General features: G+C 38.4%; 1 long non-coding RNA gene across 2 annotated transcripts in view; it reads right to left on the reverse strand.

The window, feature by feature from the left end:
- The window catches only part of LOC113483137, a 298,071-nt gene that overhangs the window by 234,888 nt on the left and 38,972 nt on the right, over positions 1-24,211 (reverse strand). Inside the window, exon 1 of one of the 2 annotated variants that reach the window (XR_003398963.1) lies at positions 5,915-6,226. The exons of the other annotated variant lie outside the window; for it this stretch is intronic. This is a non-coding gene — a long non-coding RNA (uncharacterized LOC113483137). Of the gene's footprint in view, positions 1-5,914; positions 6,227-24,211 lie in introns of those variants that run through there. 2 annotated transcript variants of the gene reach the window in all.

A 24,211-nucleotide genomic window follows, 5' to 3' on the forward strand; every position in this document is an offset into this window, starting at 1 on the left:
TTTTTTTTTTTTTTTTTTTTCTTTTTTCCCCCAGAGGCTGGCAGTAGATTGTAAATGAAGAGGAAAAAATTACAAAGGAAAGAATTTGAAGACTTCTACTTTTTCTTTAGCACAATAAATTTTTATAGTTTTTGCTTTATACTGATGTAATTCTCATTGATTTCAGTGGAAGGATAGCTGGGCCTACACTGAGTACTTCTGGACAAACTTTCCTTGTGAATTTCCAGCCAGAGCTTTTATGGGGCCAATACAGAGTGCAGTCTGATTTCCCCAGGATAAATACAACAGTGTTTTCAACACAGACAGATTCTGTCACTCTGCTGTGTCACATTTTGTGTATTTTATGAATAAAGCTCCTTGCTGATCACTTTCTCTTGCATTTTCCTTATTTATTCTTTATAATTTACTCTCCCCTAGTAGGGGCACATATTTTTATTTCAGGAATTTATTATACGCAGGCTGAAATAACAGATGCTCAGTGACAACCAGGTCCTAATCATGAGTATCTTATCAAATATGCACCAAAACCAGAGCTGATATATTAAGAAGACACTGATCCTCACACTGTAGGCACAGCAAAGTCAAGTTACCTTAGGAAAAATAGCTATTTGAAAGCACTTCCACTAGCCTGCCTGTAATAACCTAGATATTTCTGGTTAGGAGTGAAGGAAATTAATGTCTCCCTCCCTGCAGCTTTACTCTTCTGCTTGCACAGTCCTGGATCTAGTAAAAATGTCAGTGGGGTATATGGTGAATCAGATCAATCCAGGTTAAAACCATCTTCTTTTTCAGCATTATTTTTAATGAGGGTCAATTCCAATCCACTTCTCTGAGTAGCCTTCTAAGGATGTATATCATTACAGGGGCAGCAGAGAAGTGGGAGAAGAGGCAGGGAAAGAGCACTGGGGTACCTTTGACCAGATCTGCCACAAAGGACTGTTCTTGGAAGGATGTCTTTAGCTGGTGCTGCTTTTCAGAAATAATGAAAATTACCAACAGCAATAGAACATGTACTTCAGGGTAGGACCTTCTCTTTAATTTATATTTTTCTTTAACATTTAACACCCTTAAGTGTGCACTGTTCAAAACAGGACTGAATAAAGGGCCTGTACATCTTCCATGGGACATTTACGGTCCATAGAACATTTTTCAGGTTAAGAGGAGATGTGGAAAGCTGGTGATATAAATGGAATACTTTCAGTCAAAATGACTTAAAAGAGGGAGATGAAGGTGCTTTTCACAGTACTTGAAGCTGTATTTCTTACCTAGTTCTATCATATTGCTACGTAAACTGGGATTACATTATTGCTACGTAAACTGGGATTACATAATTAACACTAAAATATCATCTTTGGGCTTTAAAGATAACACTGGAATTGGAAAACTCATCTAGTTGTTCGAATCACTGAACATTTTGCTAAATGAGAGGTAGGTATGTCAGTAACTGGAGGCAGCACTATAGTGTACTACCTTGGTCATGTAGTATGGGTGTCATTTCCAGTGGATTACTGAGGAACCTTAAACCATTATGGCTATCACATACATATACTGCAAATCACTGTGAATACTGTTTTGAACTGAGGGATGAATGATCTGAATATAAGGCCTCACCCAATTGCTATCAAAGTCAGCAGGCTCTTCGATGGAGTTCTGGATAAAGTCCTGGGTGATGAAAAAAATACAGACATAGATGGCATGCTCATAGGAGAGGTAGAAGAAAATCCATTGCCATTTCTCTTGTCCTTCGCTCTACTGGTTTCCTGTTTTCTATTGTCTCATGTTTCATGCTGCATATGTCTTGTATCTTTCCCAGACTCAAGAATCAGAATTGCCAAAAGACCTTCCAAAGGTTTCTACAAGAATTTTTTTAAAGTTACTGGAATACTGTTGGAGCTGAAAAAAAGAAACTTAACCATGCTCAAAAAACCTATCACAACAGATGTAACCATCCGTCCTCACCTCTACCTTCGCTGCCAGACAGAGTAAACATAAGAGCATGTTAGGTGGAAAAGAGAGGCTCCCTCCCACATCCTCCCTCTCTGAGAGCTGTGACCATAATTTTGGAAGGAACAGCCTTTTTTCTTGGGTGAATTTATTATTTCAGGTATGAAAGTGAATGCCAGCAGTGGAAATGCTTCTGAACAAACCAGGAGACATCAATTTTGCCTTTGTCTTTCCTACTTTTTTCCTCAGTATTTTGCCTCTTGCTTTACTGAAGCCAGATGACTGCACATCAGTTGACAAATCCCAAGGCACAGGATCATATCAGTGACTTGACAGGCCATTTTAGATAGGGTGGGTTTCCTTTCTCATGACATGCTGCTTCTACTTTTAGATCTCCTCTGTTTTGCTCTTTAAGGTCCTGCCTCTCTAATCACTGCTCCTATCGCATATCCGATTACTTCTGCTTGTTCTCTGTGTTCATTTGTTTTTACCCACATATTATAATCACTTAAATCACTTCATGAGCCAAATGTTTCTCCTTTGATGTGTTTTTCTATCACCTTCATCATCACCTTTCGGAACAGTCTTCTGCTGATGGTTTGAATACGCTGCAGGAAAGTAAAAAAAGTCAATTGAAAGTCCACTTTGGTATTCCAAAGATCAGGTCTCTGCTCTGTTTCTCTGTTTTTCATGGACAAGTATGTGTACATCTTCTGTTTCTTGCTCCCTCAACTATTTACTGAAGTCCAAAACTCCAATGTTGGCAACTGTCACTTTTTAATTATTTTTTTTTTAAAATAAATCTATGGTTCCTGGATCCATAAAACTTGGAGATCAAAGAAGTTAAGGCCCAAGTAATTATAGCTGAAAAAGAACTTTAAAGTTGTAGCTGAGATGAAAGAAATTTTTCATTGTCTTCCTTTTTTAAAAATTCTTTTTAAAATAAACTCTTTCAAAATTGCTAGGACATAACATTGATGGGCTTTTTCTTTTTAATTTCTCTTACCAACACTGTGATTCACTGACACCATGAGTGCTACAATTCACCTCTTCCTGTCAATTTTCCTTCATCTTTCAGTATAGATATCACCTTGTCGTGACAGCACAAACTAGTTCCTCTGACAGAAAAATCGAGTGTTAGTCTTGAATTTCCATCCTTTTTCATGTGGAAGTAAAGATATCCATAGGTACCATGGAGACATGTTTCTGTAATGTACAGATGTCGATAAAAAGAACATGTCTAGTAAATAAAATTTTTCCTTCTTCCATACGGAACAACAGAACAAACATAAAAGTGAACCTCCAAAATCACTTTTCTTGTAATTTGTAAAACAAATCTAGCTCCTCCTTGACTAAACATTAAAGAAGGTAAATACAAACCTTTCAAAGAAATGAAAGCTATAAAGCAATTGTGTTCTAACCTTTACAATTTTTTTTTTTCAATAACTGGTGTCAGAGAGAATGTAAAAAGCCCATATAATTATTTTATTCTGAGCTCATGAGTCTTTGACCTTCTCTAGGAGAAAACAGTAGTCTTTGGAGATATAATACTGATGTTTAAACTTCCTGCCAGTCACATTATATTGTGTCAGACTTCAGATGGTCAGTAAGAACACGACATTCAATCATCATCCGCATCATTATTGTAGGGGTTTCCATGAGTCACAGAACACAGCTACTGGGAGAAGGTACTCTCCTTTTAATGACAGATATAGGCATAAAATCCCCAGAAAATTCTCCTCCTCACTAAGCCTTTTCCCCTTCATCAGGCTGGTTATCAGAGCATGAAAAAATGTTTCATAATCCTCTAATCTGGTGTCACAACACCACTGGTGCCTTATTTTGCCAATAGAAACCCTACAGCATCGAAAGAGCTGGTCTTCTGCTTGTGTGCCCATGGAGGAGGTGGCCACAGGTGAGCACCCACCATTCTCTGCTCCCCAGGTGCCTTTCGACCACTGGGAGGTGGCTGACTCCCCAGCAGTGCAAGCCACCAAAGCTGGGAGGACACCACCTCCTCAAAGTTTCTTTTACTTTCAGTTTTTAAGGGTCTAAAGGGCACTTCAGCAGGTATTCCTCCATCACAGCATAGCTAGAAAGAAAATCATGCATTTATATTACATAAGTGGACACACTTCTTTCCCTCAAAGTAAATCTTGAAAGTCTTAAAAGCACAGACAAGAATTTTCTTGTAGAAAGTCTAAGGTTTAGCCCAAGTCAAAACAGATACGAATTCATTTCACAATAAGAAAACAAGAAGTATGAATTCTATTTAGATCATCTTACATTGCAGCATCACCTTCAAATCTGTATTTGTTAGCATTTCTTTGAAACAGTCTTTCATCCCCGCTTTTCTTTTTAAAATCATTTTCAAAACTTACAGGCAAACTTAAGAACTCAAACTGGGAAATAAGAATGAACACATCAGGTGAACATCATAAACTTCTGCACTTGAAAGGGACTGCAACATCACATGAACCCAGATCTGAAGCATCATTTTATTTTTTAAAACAAGCATCCTGCTAATTGTTAGTAACTTTTAGATGAGCATACAAACTTAGAAAGACAGGTCAAGAAACAAGTAATCTCTGTATAGAGTTCAACTGACCAACTTCTTACTTTACATATTAGAATTATTCTATCAAATGAACATGTTCCCTTCAGCTCAAAATAACCACTATATAATTCTGAGATTTTTTTCTTGCACCTTCTGACTATGGTTATTTATTCTTTGAAAAGAAAACTATTTAAAGAAAGATACAGGGAAGATGATTTTGTACAGAATCATACTTCTGCTGGAGGAAAACCAGACTCATTTCTCCTCTAAATCACAGACATCTTAAACATCATATACAGAGTAACTTTGACATGCCTTGATGATTTATTGCTCTAAAATTCATCTGCTCAGCAGTTTTTTCAAACATATTTCTAATGTTACCATCAGCATGCAATGTTTAATTCTGTTGCTGTGCTTATTAATAAAGCAGCTTTTTCAAACTAACTCAGATCATATTTATTACCATTACACTAGATGTCTAGTGTATCTAACACAATCTGTTCAAGAACCTAGCCAGAAGTACTGTGTTTCTTTCCTTAACTGAAACAAAAGTTACAAAAGCCTTATCATTTGTATAATTTTGCAATTTACCTAAAATTTAAATAGCTCCCTGTTATTTTTGTAAATATGTATCCAAGTATAAATCCTTTTTCTCTTAGAGAAATCAGAATCACTGAATGTTGTTTTAAGAAAAAATTATGCACATCACAACAAAGGAATGCAAAAAAGCTGCAGGAAAGCTTGAGTAAATAAAATAAATGTGGATAGAATAAAAGTGTTTTCCCCCCAAAACCCGAGTTTGTCAAAAGAACAAAGCACACACAAACAGCATGTAAAACCTGAATTCAAAATACATTTATAAAAAAGGGATAAGGACACATGTTTTTTCTATTTCAACTTGAAAAATAAAGGGACACAGCAATGAGTCTTGCTGGCAGGCAGATAACTCATAGGCCCTGACCCTTCGACTCACCAGGAATTCAAACACAAAGCTCTTTTCATAGTGACCGTGCCATACATTCTCAAGATAAGGCAGAGAAATAAGGAGCAATGGAGAGGTGCCACAAAGCTCAAACTGCAGAAAACTGTGCATAGAAATTATGTTTACTTACTCACCTATAAGCAGCTGCATACCAAGTGCTAGCTGCAAAACTATTTATTTCCAAATTGGAAGCCATGCAGCATGCTTTTAGAAATGGGACCTGTCTCCTGAAGCAAGCAAAAGAAAAAGAGAGAGCAAGCAGCAAAGGAAAGGACTATCCCTGTACATTTCTGTATCGTACAGAACTGAAGTGCACATCCGGACAAATAACACAATGAGATTTGCAAAAGGATTGCTGTGGTAAAACGGAAGGGTTTTTAGAAACAACAAAAATAGCTACATTTCAAACAACATTTCAAATCTGGACTCACCATGAAAAAGGAACAGTTGCCTGAAGTTAGTGTGTTATTTTCTGCCCTGTTCCATTGCACTTTTTGCCTAGTTGTCCCACACTTGGTAGCTCAGAGCTGCCACACAGAGGCCCCTTCCGTGATCTGGCTTATTTGCCTGTCAGTTTGAGTCTCAGCTTCTGTATGATGCAGCTGTGCACTTTGCTGAAGGTCTAATATCATTTCCATAAGCCTTCTCCCTGCCTGGAACAAGCAGTTTGTCCTCCCTGCTCAATAAATACTCAGATCACTTTTCTGGTACTCACAGGGATAAAGCTTTAAGTTGTTAAGGAGTTCTTACTAAGTAGTGGGTGGAGAACATAAGCTCAGTACAAGGAAACTCTGCGCATAATCAGAAACTGAGAAACTTCCTCCCTTTCCCCCAACCCCTCCTCTCGCCAGGCAAAGCTGCCAGTGCCTCCTTTACAGAAATTTAGGAATGTAAAGGGAGGACTCAAAGGGGCCCAGTCAGACAAGCCTTTCTCAATCAATTAGCTTGCAGCCATTACTTGTGACCCTAGGTCACACAACATAAGTGTGTGGGGTGTGCCTTTAGGGGTACACCAAAGCTACTTATTAAAACTTACATAACCAAAAGTGTTCAAAATCAAATAAACTCTGAAAGCTGGAAAATATTTTCCATGTACCACAGTTTTGCAGGAAGAAGAGTTTTGAGTAAAAAAATGTTACTTTTCCAATAACAAATCCTTTGATGCAGGAAACTAACTTTTTTTGTATTTCACAAAACAATAAAATGTGAGATATACAAGCAGACCTTAAAGCGATATTTGCTTTACAATTATGCAAAACTTAAATAATCCCAGCATGAGTGATATTTGACAAAGCACATGATCATGTTTCCTAAAATTAGACTATTGTCTGTAGCTGCAAAGGAATAGATGTTTATAGGACTGTTTAATTAATTCATGAAGTTCAGCCCAAAGATTTCAGTACTCTGCAAGAAACAAATTCTGAACATTTGGATTCCATTCTTTATTTTAATCCTCCAACATAACAAATCAAACAATTTACTTTTTTAAAAGGTCTGAAATATTTAAATATTGCAGCAAGTTATCCTGCATTAAACACACAGGAAGAAGAGGGTGCAACTTACCATGATTCCCACACGACAAGTATACACCCCTTGGTGTGAAGGAAAACTTCAAAAAGACCCTCAGCTTCATATCCTGCCAACCCAATGACATGGAGATGATGCCTTGGAAAAACCCATGAGGGAGTCCTGATTTCAAAAGCAGATCTATGACAACCCCTTTCTGGGCCAGACAAGATCAATGCACTGCAGGGGCGATGCACTTTAATCTCAAGGTGCATCGCAAAGCATCTTTAAGTAGTGCCACAAATCAAAGCTTACACACAGTTGAAAAAAAAACAGTTCAGCCCAAACTTCACTCTCTGCTTAAGGTAACTGAGCCACAACGACACAAAAGCTTGTAGAGGACTCAGGGAAAAACACAATAATATAGGAAAGTAGTAGTAATGTATTGAAATTCATTGAGGATGTTGTAGACAACCTGCAATCTACATGCTTCTTCTCCACTAAAATCCCAGTCAAACTCTTAACAGGCAGCATGGCTTGTGTTAGTTCAGACATTCATTCCAGAGATCATATTGCAGGATCAGGGCCACTGAGTAAGTGCCCTGGGGTAAGGATTTTGCTTCTGTCTTGCACATAAGACAGCATTTAATAAATCATGTCACATTGAAATCCTTGGGAAGCCCTAGCAGTAGAAATAATAATCATGGAAACTCTAATTTTGAATGAAAAAAATGGCCCCAGGATTAAGACTCTGGACTACCATTTAGGGTATTTGGGTCCTGTTCTCATTTGTGTCTCAGACTGCCCAAATGATTTGGGAGACATTATTTCATCTTTTGCATTTATGCAAATATCATTTGCCTTACAGATGTAGGGCCTTCGCCTCCCCAAAGTCTATCCAAAAAGCGATAATAATATTCAATATATGGATCCCTTCAATACTGGTTCACAACACATGCTCTACATTGTGGGATTAAAGCAGTATTGAATATAAAATATTTACTGCTACAGGACTTCTGAAATGAAGGAAAAGGAAAACAAGGAAACTATCTACATCAAATCTCCCCAATCATATCCATTAAGGGTTTCAACATACACAAAATCTCCAGGAAGTACATGCAAATCCATGCACATGAGTAATGATATATACTGCATTCTCTCTCTTTTACCCATCTAAATGTAAGGTTCCTGGAAAGTTTACAGGGTTGGGCCCTTAAATCCCAAGGGGTTGGAGTCCCTAATAGTAGAAAAAAATGAGAAGATAGTGCCTGTCTGGAGACAGGCTGTCTAGAGTGTCGTTCCCAGCAAGTGTTAAGAAATGAAGAACTCTCTCCATGTTTGGACAATCTCCGTGAACCTCCAGCAAAGTCAGAGGAATTACCATTAATTTCAGGTTTCCCTTTGACCTACAATTTCTAAAGCATGATACACCCCAAGCACTCCATATAAATTATAGATTCCCACACCTTTCTTTTGGAAAGCTTGATATGGAAAATTTACAACACAAATAACAAAGGATGTTTTTAATGCAACTTAAAACAATACTTCCACACTGGAAATAATAATAGAATAATGGCTCCTCCTGGCACTGTTGAGTCCCCTGGCTAAGGGCTCTTCCTCTTCCTGATTGCTGGCTGTAAAATTACCCTCTCCATTGGCTCCACTCCATCGCTGCCACATTTCAGCCAAGCAAAGGCAACATGACCCATTTCAAAATAACTTCTAATGAAGACACAAAGCTAGAAGGGGGATATGGTTCTCAAACCAAACATGGTAGCCAGAAATATATACAATTCCTTTAACATTCTCAGAGTGCTCTCCTATAAGCGAGACTTTTTAATTAATGAAAGTAAACACCACCTTAGCATTTCCATTTTCTCATTCTAATAAGGATCAGCCCCAAACACAGTGTATTTCAAGGAAGGATAATGTAAGTTTTTACACATTTTTCCACATTCTGCTCTTTCTCCTCAGAAGTCATGAATTTTGGAGAGCCACCTTTGTTTTTTCTGTCACCTGTTCATACTAACAAGTAAATATGATGTCCTAGGGTGCATGCATCTTCCTCCTTGCACAGAGATATCTTCACACTTACTAACTCAGAGATAGCAAGGAGATGAAATGTGCAAGTATTAAACAAACCTTTTCTTTGCATATGCAGGTCTTCAGGTCTGGAATATACCCATGTTCAATGGGATCAATATAAATAAGATCATGCTACATTCGGGGATCCTTTGAGAATAAAAGGGATTTCTTGTTATTTGGGGGGTTGCTTTTCTGCATAACACTAGTCAGTATAAAACCAAATATCTGTAATATTAATTCATAGAACTAGCTCTTCTCCTCTGTTATGCTCTTAAATGAAATTATACTCATTTTAGTTAGAAAGATAAAAATGCTGTGCGCAAAACACTTGCGGTAGGATGTGTAAAATTTATTAGCGGTACTTACTAAGACATTTGTACCTTAAGTAATGCTCTAAACACTACATTAAAAGCAACTGCTTCTTTAAGAAATCAAAACAAAAATAAATCCAGAAAAAAAAAGGAAAAGCTTGTAAATACACTACGGTACTTTGAAACAGATCTTCCACTCTTTAAGCCTTCTTCCCCTGCCTTCCCCCACCCCCTTTTCCTTTCAGGAAACAAAACTCAAGAAGAGAAAAAGAGAGAGAGTCAAAAGGTTACAGCCGGCTTGTAAGTGCAAAGAACGTGAGAGGCCCATTCTTCCCCTTAACACCTGACATCCCAGGGTACATTTTCTTCAGCACAGAGTCTGGTGGATTAGACATGCAGCTCCTACTGATAATGGAAGCTGTGCATCTCATTCGCCATGCACTGCTACTTAAAGTTCTCCTCCTAACCCTACCTCTATAAATTGCTCCCCCTCCTGCTCCACAATTACAAACTTAATTAATGGAAATCTGCATTCTGTCATGATTAGGCCCAGTTAAGTATCTTGTCTGAGTCCCAGATAATATATATAAGAATTCATTCCTGGAACTCTAAAGTTTGAAAAAGTTGCAGTAAAATCTGTAAAATTATGCATTTATTTTTAATTACAAATAAAAAAACCCAAGAGAGAACCTGATAGAAAACTAATAAATGTGAAATCCGTGTTAAAATTAAAAAAAAAAAAAAAAAAATCCAGATTGACAACCTTTCTGACTGCATTATAACATTCATGCTATCATTCCTTGACCATTCAGAATACACAGGTTTCCATGTTTTCCACAGTTTAGCAAATTAGGTGAAACACATCTAAGGCATGTTTGTTACATCTACAGAACAATTAAAGAGCTAGAGAGAAATACTAAATTACACCCCATAAAGGCAGATGTAGCTGAGATCTGCTTTGCTTGACTGATGCTGTAGGAACAAGGAAAAATTACCACCAATTAGGTGCATAATTGTACACAAAATGGAAGAGGACTGAGAACAAATTTAATCTAAACATCAGAAGACTTCAGCCAAAAGGACAAAACATAAACAAGCTTAAGGTAGAAAAGGTACAGTTCACAAAAATCAACATCTAACTGGCCTAGCTACAACATAAAGTAGGAGGAGAAAGTGAGACAATATGATTACTTGGACTTTCATACTAGTAATAAATGCTATCATCTCATATAAAGATAACTTCCTTTCAAGAAAAGATCCAAACTCCAAGGTGAAGTTGAGTAAAAACTTTAAAAATTCATTAACAAAACTGTGGAATTAAAAACATGACCAAGAATGTGAATTCTTTCCTGTTTGGACTATACCCTGGATCTGGTAGTGTGGTAGCTCTGGTATGTTGCTCACCAGCTGCAAATGAGAAATGTCACTCCTGGCTTCCTCTCACCCCTCACCTACCCCATCCTAAACACCAGCCAAGTGTTTTCTTTTGCATATACAAGACACTTGAACAAGTTTGAGGATGCTTTTTTGTTTTTTTTTCTTTTTAGTACAATGAACATTCTAAGTTGTGTCTCTTAGATTTTTCAGATGTCTTAGTCCAGTAGCTACTAAAAGAGAACTGTCACAAATACTACAGGAGGAATCTGAGAAGGGAAAACAAAGAGCAAAAAGGCAAATGAAAATTCATGATAATTAATAGGCAGGTTTCTGGAAACACACTGAGATAACTCAAATTTTTAGGGCTTAAATGTATGAAAAATCCAATTAGAAGATCCCAAAGAAGGTTTAAAAGAAGGCTGCAGAAACCTGCAACTCCTCTGAAGTAGACTTTATAACCAGCAAAATAAGACTTTCCTGATGAAACTGGTTCTTACAACTTGTTCAGTTGCATCAGGGTGAAAAACTTGCTTCAGCTGGTGTGATTTCCAGGAAATGAAGACAAGTGGGTTTGAGTTTGTCATCTGGTACCTCATTGAAGAACTAAGGTTAATATTTTTTTTAAGTCACTTGGGTCTTAGAAATATGACTGAATACAAACACGGAGATTAAAGAGAATGCAGTCAGTCCAGAGACAAGCATTAAATGAGAGTCTAATGAGGTCTGTCTATCACCTCACCAGTAACCTGCCAGTTACCACCACAAGAAAACTCACTAGACTTTCCCATTGGCCTGGATGGTTGGATTCATCTTAGTTGCTCAGGTGTGAGGTAACATTCATTTTGACCACATAAAACAGACTAGATATATACACAGACACTATTTTATTTTTAGCAGTAATTACTTATGAAAAAAAAAATAGTCCGGTAAAACAAATCTAGTGCCAAAAAGACCTTGAGGGGAGAGATGCATAAATAAATCTCAGCATCCCTGTCAATATAGCAACAATACAATTTCTATATCCAAAAAATGTGCCAGGCTCACTACAGCAAAGGAGCAAGGGGTGGGTGGATATAGGTTGGAGAAAGTTTAGAAAGTAACTCTAGCCCTGCATGTCTACTCACAGAGCCTGCTGTAAAAAATGAGAATATGTAGCTCTATTTGATGTGTATGAAGACTTCCTAAAGCACCTGTTTGGTGGAGAACCTGCATCTTCACACAGAGCTCATTACATTAACCCATTCATGTCTGCAAACCCTGCCCCATGTTGCTAACTGTGAAACTGTTCTTTAAAGAATCTGAATGTCCTAAAAAAATGTTATAAAAATTTTAAAATTTTAACTCATGACATAGATGAAAAAACATGGATGGGTAAAACCTTTTTCTTCCATTGCCCACACCAGCATTTAACACTTGCTCTCAGAACAAAAGTCTGGAAAATTGTTACTTACTGCATATTTAGGCACACTTCCCTGACAGAGAAGTACAGGGGGAAAAAAGCTTGGTAATATTTGCTCCTATGTATTTTCTCTAAAGTTAATGTTACTTCTTTGTCTGTGAACTTTTTTTTTTTTTTTTTTTTTTTTTTTTTTTTACATGACCTTGTTGAAGCTTCTCAGTTAAAAATGAATTCTCAGTAGAAAAATATCCCTAAAGTAGATTCTGTCTCTTACCAGGGAATGCTCCAGCAGTCAACTTCAATTTGCCTTAAAGACAAAAAAGCATCTCTCTAGGGATAAAAATCAATCCCCAAACTGTCAGCAGCAACATACAAAGTTTAGAAATGTGCTTAATTCAGCACAAACAAATGCTTGTAAATTGTCAAGCCAATATGTGAGAAGTGACTCCTCCATTAAATAAAATCATGAGCTAAACGAAAAAAACTAGAAAGGGCACAAAGACACCACAAGCAGATATCTTTTATCCACCTGATATTATTAAGCACACTACTAGAGAAGAAATAATAAAAACCCATTCTTTACTAACAGATTACAGATTATTCTTAATATTATTTTAATTGCTATCAGTTTTTTAAAATATTTTCATTACAGTCATGTTCAAGTGCATGCAAAAGCATACCTTCTCCATACAGCTTGTCAACGAGCAGCAGTCTGGGACTCCATGAACTCAGATTCACAATCTGAAGGTGATCCACACTCAGCGACAAGGAAATCAGTTTTCCAGCTTGGAGGTGTCATCACAAACTGCAACAACTGCACAAACGACTCAGGCTATTGCTGGCTACAGATATGCAGCAGGCATGCCCTTTTCTCCTTCTCCTCTCAAGGCCTGAGCAAGGTTAGAAACCACAGCTGGAAGTTCTTGCCTTCTCTTCTGCACCTTGTGGTACCTGTGGAAACTGCTAACATCCTTCTGCCTTTCTAAATCATCCCTGCCTCCACAGCCACTAAAGCGCAAAGGTACAAGATCTGTCTGGATGTCACGTGGACAAGCAAGGCAACCTTCCCCATCTGGCCATGCTGTTTGCAGTCACTCCTCCACCTCTGGAGAAAGCCATAGGACTGTTCAGTGGGTTTAGTTCAGGCCTATACCACAATCCTGGATACCACTGGTCAAAACAGACGGGACAGAGACAGAACATAGCAACGAAAGGAATAGTATAGCAGTGACAACTATTACAGTGATTTCTGCCCATCTCCCCAACATAATGACAACTTGGACTTTTCCTTCTATAAATGTTTTCTACCCTAGTAGATGAGGCCATGATGATCTACACTTGTAAGAAAGAAGAAAAGTCTTGAAACATCCCCAAGATTTGAGCAGAGCTCCATCCCAGATCTCCTTAATCTTCAATGAAACAACTTAATCTTCTGTACCTCAGTTTCTAAAGTCTTTGTCTAGAGTGTAAACTGTTTCAACTATGGACTTCATTATCATACAGCTTTTACACAGTAACTAGTAAATGCCCTTAAGTTTTGTTCTCATGTGTGACTATAAACATCAGAAAGTCCTGAAATAAGAACGTGCTGTTCACTGTCAAGAGGTAGGTGTTTTGCAAGAAATAAGATGTATTTTACCTAAAAAAACCATTGCAACAACTATGAAAAAAATCAAAAAAAACCAACCCCTCCTCAGAAACGATCTAATGCAGACTCAAAGATCAAGTTTCAGTGATTTCTGCAGTTACACCAAAACATCCCTGTGTTAAAAATAGAAGGGCATGTTCTACAGTACTGAAAAATCCATGATAAATCAATTAAAATAAGAAACCATTAAAAAAGATGAAAATATGAAGTGAATGGACAATGCAATAAAAAAATGGTCCCATACAACAAAAAGGCAAGGGGGGGAACCATCAAAGCAAGATCAGAAATAACAGAGCACAAAACAGCGCTATTTGAGGGTTCTTTTCTGCAGAATGTAGAAAAAAATAGACCAGGTTCCACGCTGGAGTTCCACTGCAAGACAGACATTACCATGGTCACTACTATGCTTTTTACATCACCTTCTGTGAGCACAGAAACACCATGAATTATGAACTTTTATGTAGATCAAGGAAAGAAGGAAAAAATGTAGTGAATGAGGAAAAACTGTAAGACAAACGTTGCCACCTCTTTCTGCCATTACTTTCAGAGTTGACAATACAGTCAGATTTCCACACACTGACACAACATGTCATGCAATTTCGCATGCAATGTTGTAAGTGCCAGAAAGAGAATGGCTATTGCTACTCTCTGAATTGCTTTATTATAAAGCTTTTTATGGAGATTACCAAGGATTGGAAAGGGAAGAAAAAGAAACCCATTTCCTGATTTATCCTGAAAATCAAAAAGTCTGGGCTATTTGCAGCTGATGCTTCAGAATGGTCAGAAAACTTTTCATCACTACTTTACCAAATACATTTTCTGATACACAAGATCAAAGGTAAAGATTATCCCAGGAATCCAGCCATCATTTATTTTGGCAGTGTGCATGTGTTAGTAGATTCTTTTTGTCCTCCCTAGGATTAACAGGAGTTTCCAGAGATGGCATAGGGTTCACACAAAAATCTGAAAGTGTAAAGCTGTATTTGCTTAGTTTAGTCACCCAGGAGAGTGAAGTAGAAAAGCTGAACTATCTTGCATTCAAAGTAAGACTGTAAACTGTTACAGAAGAGAGTAACAATTAATAATCACAGGTCTTAGAGATCTCTCTCATTAGCTGGTTCACTCTTCCAGACAGTATACTGTCACCAGAATTCTCACTGTAACAGTTCTTAATATCAAAAACCTTTCTCCAAAATGAACATATCATTTCTTTTCCTAATCAAATTACTAGTTATAACTGTACCTGTTATTCACTGAATGTAGACATTATTCTGCTTTGGTTTTCGTAACACTGAACCATTTATTTATTTTTTGAAGAGCAGTTACTTGTTTTCTCCTTTCATAGAAGGCACTGGTTGTTCCTCAGGTTCACAATATATTATGATGCTATTTTATTTGTGTCTAAAGATCACAACAGTGCAAGCTCAGGCTAAAAGGCCAAATAAATAGGTTCAGGTCAGGATCACATAAACGGGTGTCTCACACATGTCCATGCTACATCCTCACCTTGGAGGGTAGTGATACATTTTAGCTAAATCAAGCGGGGCAGTTCATACGGCCTAATGTGCTTGTTGGTGCCTGCATACCCCTTCAAGCACTGTGGCATATTTTCAGCCTTTTCTTTGTATCTGAGCTACAAAGCCTTTGATTTTATAAGCGTGGAGGCTGTCACCTCTTGCAGTATCAGGAGCTGCACTTCTAAACACATGGTTACCGCGGTTAAGCCAGCAGTTCTCAAGGAATTATCAGCGTTTAACAGTTTTGGTTTAATACCTTTGGAGGAAAACTCCTGATTCTGGAAGCCAGACTGAATCTGTGTGCCATGCCTTGAGTAACTGATGGGACGGGGGACTCTGGGGGCAGCCCGTAAGCAGGGCACGATCACAACTTTCAGGAATGCTGCTGCAGAGTGAGCTGAGGGCAGTGTAGAGCAGGCACCTGCAGCCGTTCTGATGGCAGCTTCAGAAGAACCTGCTGGGGTTTTTGTTTCAGCAGCCAGGGATCTGAGTTACTCTGCAACAACTGATTCCTGTCAGTGGTCTTAAGAGCTAGACTAGCAACCACATCTCAACTGCTGGCAAACCATGAGTTGCAGTCTGGCCACTCCTAGGTTAAGTTACATTACCAAGTTACTGCCACCAAAAGGAAGAATGAAAGCCTATGCTTGTCCTCTTCACAGTACCACTCTTACATCACAGTCTGCTCATCAAATCTGCTGGACCCTACCACAATAGGGAGGGCAATGGGGACTGCGACCCTAAAACCTTACTCTAAAGGCCTATAAGGAGAACAGGCTGAAGTTTTCCTGAGGGAAATCCTTGCCTGGCCTTACTAAGAGGTAACTGGAAGGCTGCTGTGCTCTCCCTGTCCGCTGCATGAGCACCAGACAGTGTCTGAACAATTACTGTTTGATTTGGGTTAAGAGTCAGACACCACCTGGGGCAACGTCCAGACTGCAGCCAGGGATACTATTTCCGGAAACACAAATGACAGGTGGGAATTTGCAAATGGTAACACTTTATACATTTAGGGCACCCCTGTGTTTCTGTGCAAACGATTAAAACACAAGCATTATTCAGGGTCATTTTTTGCACTGGCCCACAGCAATGTTAAGAGCTGAGTGTATCTCCAAACTCCCCGGTTTTTCACAGCAGCTGATGATCCCATGCTCAAGGATGCAAATACTGTCTTATTTTCTGTGCTGTTCCGATTTTAGTCTGTCAGATAAATGTGCGCCACATCATCTGGTGAGAGAGCACGGAGGCAGTGAAAAAGGGCTGCTGCATGACTGGAAAAGAGTGTTACTTTCAGAACTCTGTCATTTAAGTTATATCTGTGATCCTGGTTTCTTTTGTCCTCTGATTTAGAGGGGGGAAAAATGCAGCAGGTCATGGGTAACTCCAGTAATGCAAAGCTGTGGAGAAAGAAAAGTATGCTCTGATTTCTGGAAGTACACATGCTTTATGCAGGACCTTCATTTCATCTTTATCAGTAAGGATAATACATAGGTGGACAAAAACTGCTCTCTGAAGACAACAAATGTTTTGTGAAACAGTCTAACCACCATCAAATGAACCTATTTTTTCTGCTTAGCAGACAATCTCAGACGACTAAACATTTGTCATTGCTGCTTGTTATTTGTTTATATGTTCAAGGGTAAATGGAGGTAAAGAAAATTTGTTCAATGTCTAATTCAGACAATATATTTTATCACCTTTGATTGCCTGGCTTAAAATACTAGGTAGGTACATTGCTCATTTCTTAATTTAGTGCTATTTCAATGACCCTATTCATGTTGAACGGGCTGATGACTTCAAGTTCAGGACATTATTTCCATCCTGCCTGAATGACTGAATCTTTGTAAACAGAACAAAACAAGAAAAAACTTTTTAAATTGAAAGCTTTTGGGAAGATAATAACCCATAATCAACTCCTGAAATTATTATTGTCTGGGAACAATTCCAAGTGTAGGAAGACCATGTGTTACTACACATTTATAATGAACAGAAATTTACAAACCTACTCACAAACCAATATATTTTTAATATTCAAGCAGCACTAATTTATACCCTTTTTGAGGCCAACAGGTGGAAAACTTGGCAGAGCAAAGGTACTTATGCATGCTGGGCATGGATATGAAAAAATTTTGTCTTTAAGGAATACACACTCCCTCTCTTTCCCTTTTCCAGTGTATTCCCTCAACTGGAATGTTTGTCATCCAACACCCTCTGAGTATCAGGTTATTGCTTAGTGAACGTTCTCTTCATGTTTAAGTCTGAAGGAAAGCTGAAGTGATTTCAGAGTTTAAAATGCCCTGTGGCATTTAAAATGCCCTGCAAAAGCCCTGAGGAGTGCAGTTCCCTAGCCACAGCTCTGGTGTAGCATTGCAAGATGCACAGCAAAATTCAACATATGACATTACAAATGTACCCTAAACACTGACCCAGAGGAACCAACTTTAAGGTTGAGAGAGCACTTCAGTCTCCATTTCTCTATGGACCTTTGGCTCTTTGCTGAGGCTGCTAGCCAGGGTGCCAATTAGTGCCAGCTGATTGCTCTTCTGATGTGCACACCTCTCTAGGAACAGGACTGAAGCTCCCAGCTCATTTCATATAGGTCATTGGATGTTGACAACTTTGTAAAAGATTGACTAAGGCCCAATTTGGATTAGTAATGTAGCAGGAAGGTCTTGTATCCCACTGCCCTCCAACCTCTCTCATGTATGTAATTTTAATATAGCAACTTCTAGGCTGCAAGTTGACTACAGTTTCACAGAGAGGTGTGTTAGAAAACTCCAGAAGCAAGTACATTACAAAGACTCCCATAAAGTGTTACTGGGAAATTAAACTGTGACTTGCCCCTTAACCTTTTGCTATGTAGACTGCATTTAAAGGATTTCATTAGAGCCAGAGGCCATAGCTTACATTTCTATTGCTGAGTGAAATGAATCATGGAAGAAATTGGCTTAATTGGGGATTCCAATAAAATACTGGTTTTAGAACCAAGGAGTCAACAAAGATTTAGCCACTTCAAAATTTTTAAGACACAAATGGGAAATTTGTATTTTGATTTAGAATAAGAAAAAATGCATAATTATAAAGCCATCCACACTCTACTGTAACAAACCACCCTTCTACAAAACCATAATAAAAAAGGAGTGGGAGAGTCTTATTTCAGAAGTAAGTATTAATTTAGGCCATAGGATAGCTGCAGTAGTTAAACATTCATTGCTGTTAGCACCATAAAGTGTGTTCTGTAGTACAACAATGTATATATTCTTTAAACTGCAATCATGAATTCTACTAACTAAACTTCTGTCAAATACTTATTATAGATCCTACGTAGTTTATTTCAGTGCCAGTCACTCCCACTGGGACAACCACCCTATCGTGGTTTCTTTTCCCTACATTCTCATTCATAATGCTGCTGTGGAATGGAAATGGGATGCAGACAGCATGTGCAGTCTGGAGACTTTAGGAAGGAGAAAAACATCATATTGTGAATCACAAACAAAGCTCCTCCATCTCAGGCTGATTTCTTTCAATAACTTTACTGTCCTTAGCCAATTTGCAAGATGTGCAATGATTTTTTTTAACCACAACATTAAATGAGTACAACTGCAGTGTCCATGCAGTTATAGCTGGAATAAGGTGTCATCACGACTGCATCTGTGGCAAAGAAACTGTATTTATAGGTCAGAACAGCTGTTAAAATTCTATAATTTTCATATGCAATCAGGGCTGCCGATATTATAAGATGAAAGCACTACAAACTTTCTGTGTATCTAATACACCTCAGACACATCTGTACTCTGGAGGTATGTAAACACTCAGCAAAAATAGGATATCTGCTCAGCAGTGTCAGCCACTTGAGGTGCTCCATTTCCTTGACTCCCACTCATCTTTGACAAATGATTGTAATGCAATAGCTCAAAGGAGATAAGAAACAGGAGACAGGCACCCCCACAGGGCTCTACTGTGTTTCAAAGGTGCTAGCAGTAAGAAACACAGTAAATTAAAAAACTAGCATGACAAGAAGTGCAATCTTCAGGGCTAAATATATATGGTATATTGTATGGAGAGTATATTGTATAATGTAGTGGATCTTCTACTGGAGATCAGCTGTACATTAAAGCTTTATGTCAAAGAGTTAAGTTGGCTAAGCAAGTAAAAAACAAAACAAAACAAAACAAAACAAAACAGTTTTCTGTAGTGTGAGCCAGAAAGGCATGAGAAAGCAGTTGGGGACTTCTGTGTTCCCCTTGCTCCTGGCACTCAGAGCACCCCACAACCAAGTGAAAACGGGAGCTGCTCCCTGCTCATATTGGGGCCAGGTTACAGACAACTCAAAGGGACACATGAAAACTACAACATTACTTTTGCTGTAATCCTGTCCATTTCAGCATGACATGATTGCTGAGAGTCACGGACTTTACAAGTGGAGCTGAGTCTGCACTGTGCTGCACCTAATATAACCACTTTGCTGATGACTCATGCTGCTATCCCAGCATTTTACATCTACTTTGCTCAGGTTCAAATGCCTACAGTAAGGTATCAAACAACAAAGAAAGAAAATCAAAAGGATTCTATTGTTCATGTTTCTTGAAGACTGAGCCGAGGAGAGCAGAAAGAAGACACAGCAATTGTCATGCTGAACTGCACACTTCAGGAGTGGTCTTTACTTGCATGGATGGGAGAAGCCTACCTATGTTCTTGGATGTACTTTACAAGGAGGACTTCAGAGTATCATAACAAAGAGAGGCTTCTTCCTACCAGATCACATTTTATGTATAAACCAGAGCTGTATCTATTAAGAAATTAAATCAAGTCAACAAGTACCTTCTGGTACATAGGTGGGAAGAGACTACTTATAGAAAATAATTTGTTGTAAGAGGAAGCTGGACAAATTCCTATTAGAGGAATGACATTTTTAACACAAAGAATAAATGTTAATTAAAATTGCCTGTTTATGGATATGGCAGATAAATCCTGAAAGTTTTTAAGTCAAGCCTGATCATCTTTTTAAAATCTGTGTTAAACCCTAACAGAAGTGATGAGCTTGAGACAGCTTTATTTAGTGTGGCACTATGGCCTTTGGTAGGTCACGGGGTCAGAGAATATCAGTCACCAGGGCTGCCTTTTCTGATGGCTTTAATCTTTGAAACCTTCCAGTGAAACTGTGTGACCCATCGTTAGCAAAACGCATGAAAAATAGCCAAAGTGCATATTTGGTTGCACATCACATCATAAATTACCAACAGGACTACTCTGACCAACGATTTTTCACTGAAATTAACCGAGAAAAAAATGAGGAAACAGTGTTCCCCCACTGTCACCACTGCCTATCAGCAGACAGCACCACAATGAGCTGATGCTCCCAGTCTCCCAGCCAGGCCTCCACCCCTGGGAGCAGTTGCTTACCTCTGCCAGACCAGCCACTACTGCTGCATGGACAAGCAGCTTGTCAGTCCATAGTGTTTCGATCTGCTGGCCAGAGGGGCAGGCTGCCCATTCACACTTGCCCATCCACCAACGGGCTGAAGCCACCCTGCCATCTTTTTGGAAACATCTTCACCGAGCTCCCCAAACAACTCCTTTGTAAAGCACCAGCACTAACACCCGACTGCCTCACAGACTGGGAGGCATGAGACAGTGGTGACTGTCTGTGTTTGACCTCAAAGGAAAATGGGGGATTTTGGGAAGACCAAGAACACCTTGGATCAGAAACACCATGTCAGGGCATGGCGTGCAGGGCCTGATATGGCTACAGAAACTTGGTGATTTGATGCCCACAGCAGTGTGGGTTTCCCTGCCAGAATCACAAGTGGATGGCATAGCCTGGAAATGTGCCTTCATTCCCCCAGGGTGCAAGCAGGGCTCCATGATGCCCCCCTGTCTCACTACCTCTCACAGCACAACCTCTCAGACCATAAACAGGACCACTTTTATATATTCTTTCACAAAAAGTTTCACTTGATAAGAGTTAAGGTTGTTCAGATACCTTTACTCATAAAATCAGATATATTAAAAATGACATTACTAAAGAGATACTCATCCTCAAGCCAAGACACTGAAATCAAACCAAATGTAAAAGACCAGGAAAACACACTGTAACTCATTCAATAGTGTAGCAAAATGCTATCACTGCAGAAAAACACAAAAATAATAAAAGTAACTTTGACCTTAGCAGCTTTCAAATTGTTGGGTACTGATGGAAATTTTCTAACCTGATTTAAGAAATCTATTCTGCTCTGCAACCTCCTTTTCTTCTCCCCTCTGTGATATGAAATTTTGAAAGCCTCCAGCATTTTTTCTAATTCCAAGATGAAGTTCAAGAAATGAATCTATCATTTGTTGAAAAATTACGGTAAGATTTTTAATAACTTCCACAGCCACCACCCTTCTTCTACCCCTCTTGAGAAGGTTTCCTGACATGTGGGAGTGAATTAGGAGCTAAACAGCTTTGTAAACACAATTTAAGTAGTGAATTATAGTTCCTAAATCACTTCAGAAAATATATTAAGCTTCTTGGTCATTTGATCTCCTAACATTTTTTTTCTCTATTTAGATTGAAGGTATATGCCAGTTTATTTTCATAGCAAAAGACAACCACTGTAAATGCAGAGTCCAGAATACATTTTAAAGTTAGTATTTCTGAGGTTCCCTTTTTTTCACACTCCTCTTACAACTATACTGGAGAGAAAAGAAAACAAGCTGAATAAAGGAAAAAAAAAGGAACGTTACAGATAAGAATCACAGCTTGTCTTCTGTATCCTGCAAATATATTCCAGGCCAAATTACAAAGTCAAAAATAGACATCTTTTGCTTCCTAACACATACAAATGGGGTGAATTATTCTGTTTTATGAATTATGTCTTCAACCTTTTTTTCTGAGTTACTTTGTTGGATTTGGGTGTTTAAACATTTTACAAGCAGGAAAACAAGTTGCAGAGGCAAGAAGGCAGCTGAATTTGCTGGCTGATCTAAAGGAGGTTTCTTAGTTTATCACACCCACACAACACCATCTGCAAATCTTCCAGTGTCGCTTTTCAATAGATTAGAGGGCAATTTGCTTTACTGCAAGTTCACAAAATTCTGCACACAAGTTGCATAGAAAGGCAAAAGGACAAAGGTGAAGTAGCTACCCACGTAGCATCACTGTGTACTTGCTGTGGAGTCTAATGCTTCTGGAAAGATGCAGCTCATCACCTGTCTGACTTTACAGAGCATGTGTGATAAGCCTGACACTTCCTGAGCATCCAGAAGCAAACTCACTCAGCATATGCCATAAAATTGTTTTGTTTACATACAGTGAAATGCAGAAATAAGGGAAGAAACACAGGAACTCCATTCTTCTTCATAAGAAAGGGGAGATCATGTTCAGAATGGTGACTGTAGAAGGCATATGAACCTCCAACCAGAGAAAACAGACCCATTTCTACATTGAGTTTTTGCTCTCAAACAGCTAAGTTCCTTGCTCCTTGTGGCAGGAAGTGGATCTCACTTTTATACAATTTACTCAAGGAATTAAATATCTAGAAGAGAAAAAAAATCAGAATTAAAACCATATTTTAGAATCTCACCTGGAGCTGTAGAACTGTCTTTACTAAAAAGTGCTAGCCTGCTGTTACGGAGGGTACTCAAATTGTTTCCTTTTTACTTACTCTACACACACACACACACATTAAGTAATAGAATTCAGTTTACAGAATCCAGTACATATGTGTTAGGTAACTGAATAATTAATGTTCAACCTCAGCCTAAATGCTTATCTAGGCTTGATTACTGAATAGTTTATGATATAGTCTTTTAATATATAGCACTAATGTTGCTTTATTTAATGTACAAGATAGACAATGCTAATTTTAAGAGCAGCTCACTCTGCAGTATTTTCTTTTCTTCCATTGCTCATATTTTAATCCTTTGTAGCAGGCTTTATTTCCTATATGTGGTTCAAAACCTGCTCTGAAGACAAATTTATTTACTTTGTCCAGGCATTTGTTTGGTGCTCATCATTGGAGGATACAAGTGATTCAGATGTATTATTTTTACAGCAGCTTTGGAAAAGTCTGCATCTGTCTTCTACTGAAGATAAAAGATGTGCACCGAGATTACAGTCAGAGAGATACAGGTACACAAAATCCGAGACATCTGGCATATGAGCTGTAATAGTAGACAGCACAATTCATTATTCTGTAGACTCAAAACACAACTGTAGTGACTTCAGTAGTAGAAGTGGGTGTTCAACACTTCTGATTAATCAGAGTGTAGGATCTCACAGTCAGCATGCAGAAGCTGGGGAATACACATATGATATGAAAAATTTACTGACTTTACTAAACATCCGTGACAGAGGCAAGACTACAGTCCTATTTTTCAGAGTCTTATCTAACTTCTCACCTATATATTTCCTTTCCTGTAGTCTTTGATTTATCTGCTACACACCATCCAACTGCAAGAAATGAACAGTCTCTCCCACTGCACAAGCCTGTGTTTCTCTGGGCAGGTCTAACTTGTGGTCTGGATAAGGCAGAAATCCCACAGGAGGTGTTGACACGGGGAGAGAGAAAGAAGCAGTATGTGATTACAAAAAGACTCTGTTCTGATGCTCATAAACAAATGAGCTATCTTAAACGACCTCAAATCTGCCATTTTATAACTTGAGTACGCCACTCTGCTACCTTAAAAATATTTTCTACATTACTTTTTGATGCTATTGCCATACGAAATCCTGTGCTCTCTCTGTCAAAGAAATTGCTTATGGTTCAATAAATTTTGGAAGGTCAATAGAGGAATAGAAGAATAATATTTCCATGTATAACTGGTTTTAACTTTATGCTTTGCTTTTTACATAAGGCATTATTGGGTTTGGGGGTTTCTGGGGGGGAGTGTTTGTTTTAGTT

Source organism: Athene cunicularia (assembly GCF_003259725.1).
Source record: "Athene cunicularia isolate RWA chromosome 1 unlocalized genomic scaffold, athCun1 chr1_part1, whole genome shotgun sequence".
Lineage (NCBI taxonomy): Eukaryota > Metazoa > Chordata > Aves > Strigiformes > Strigidae > Athene > Athene cunicularia.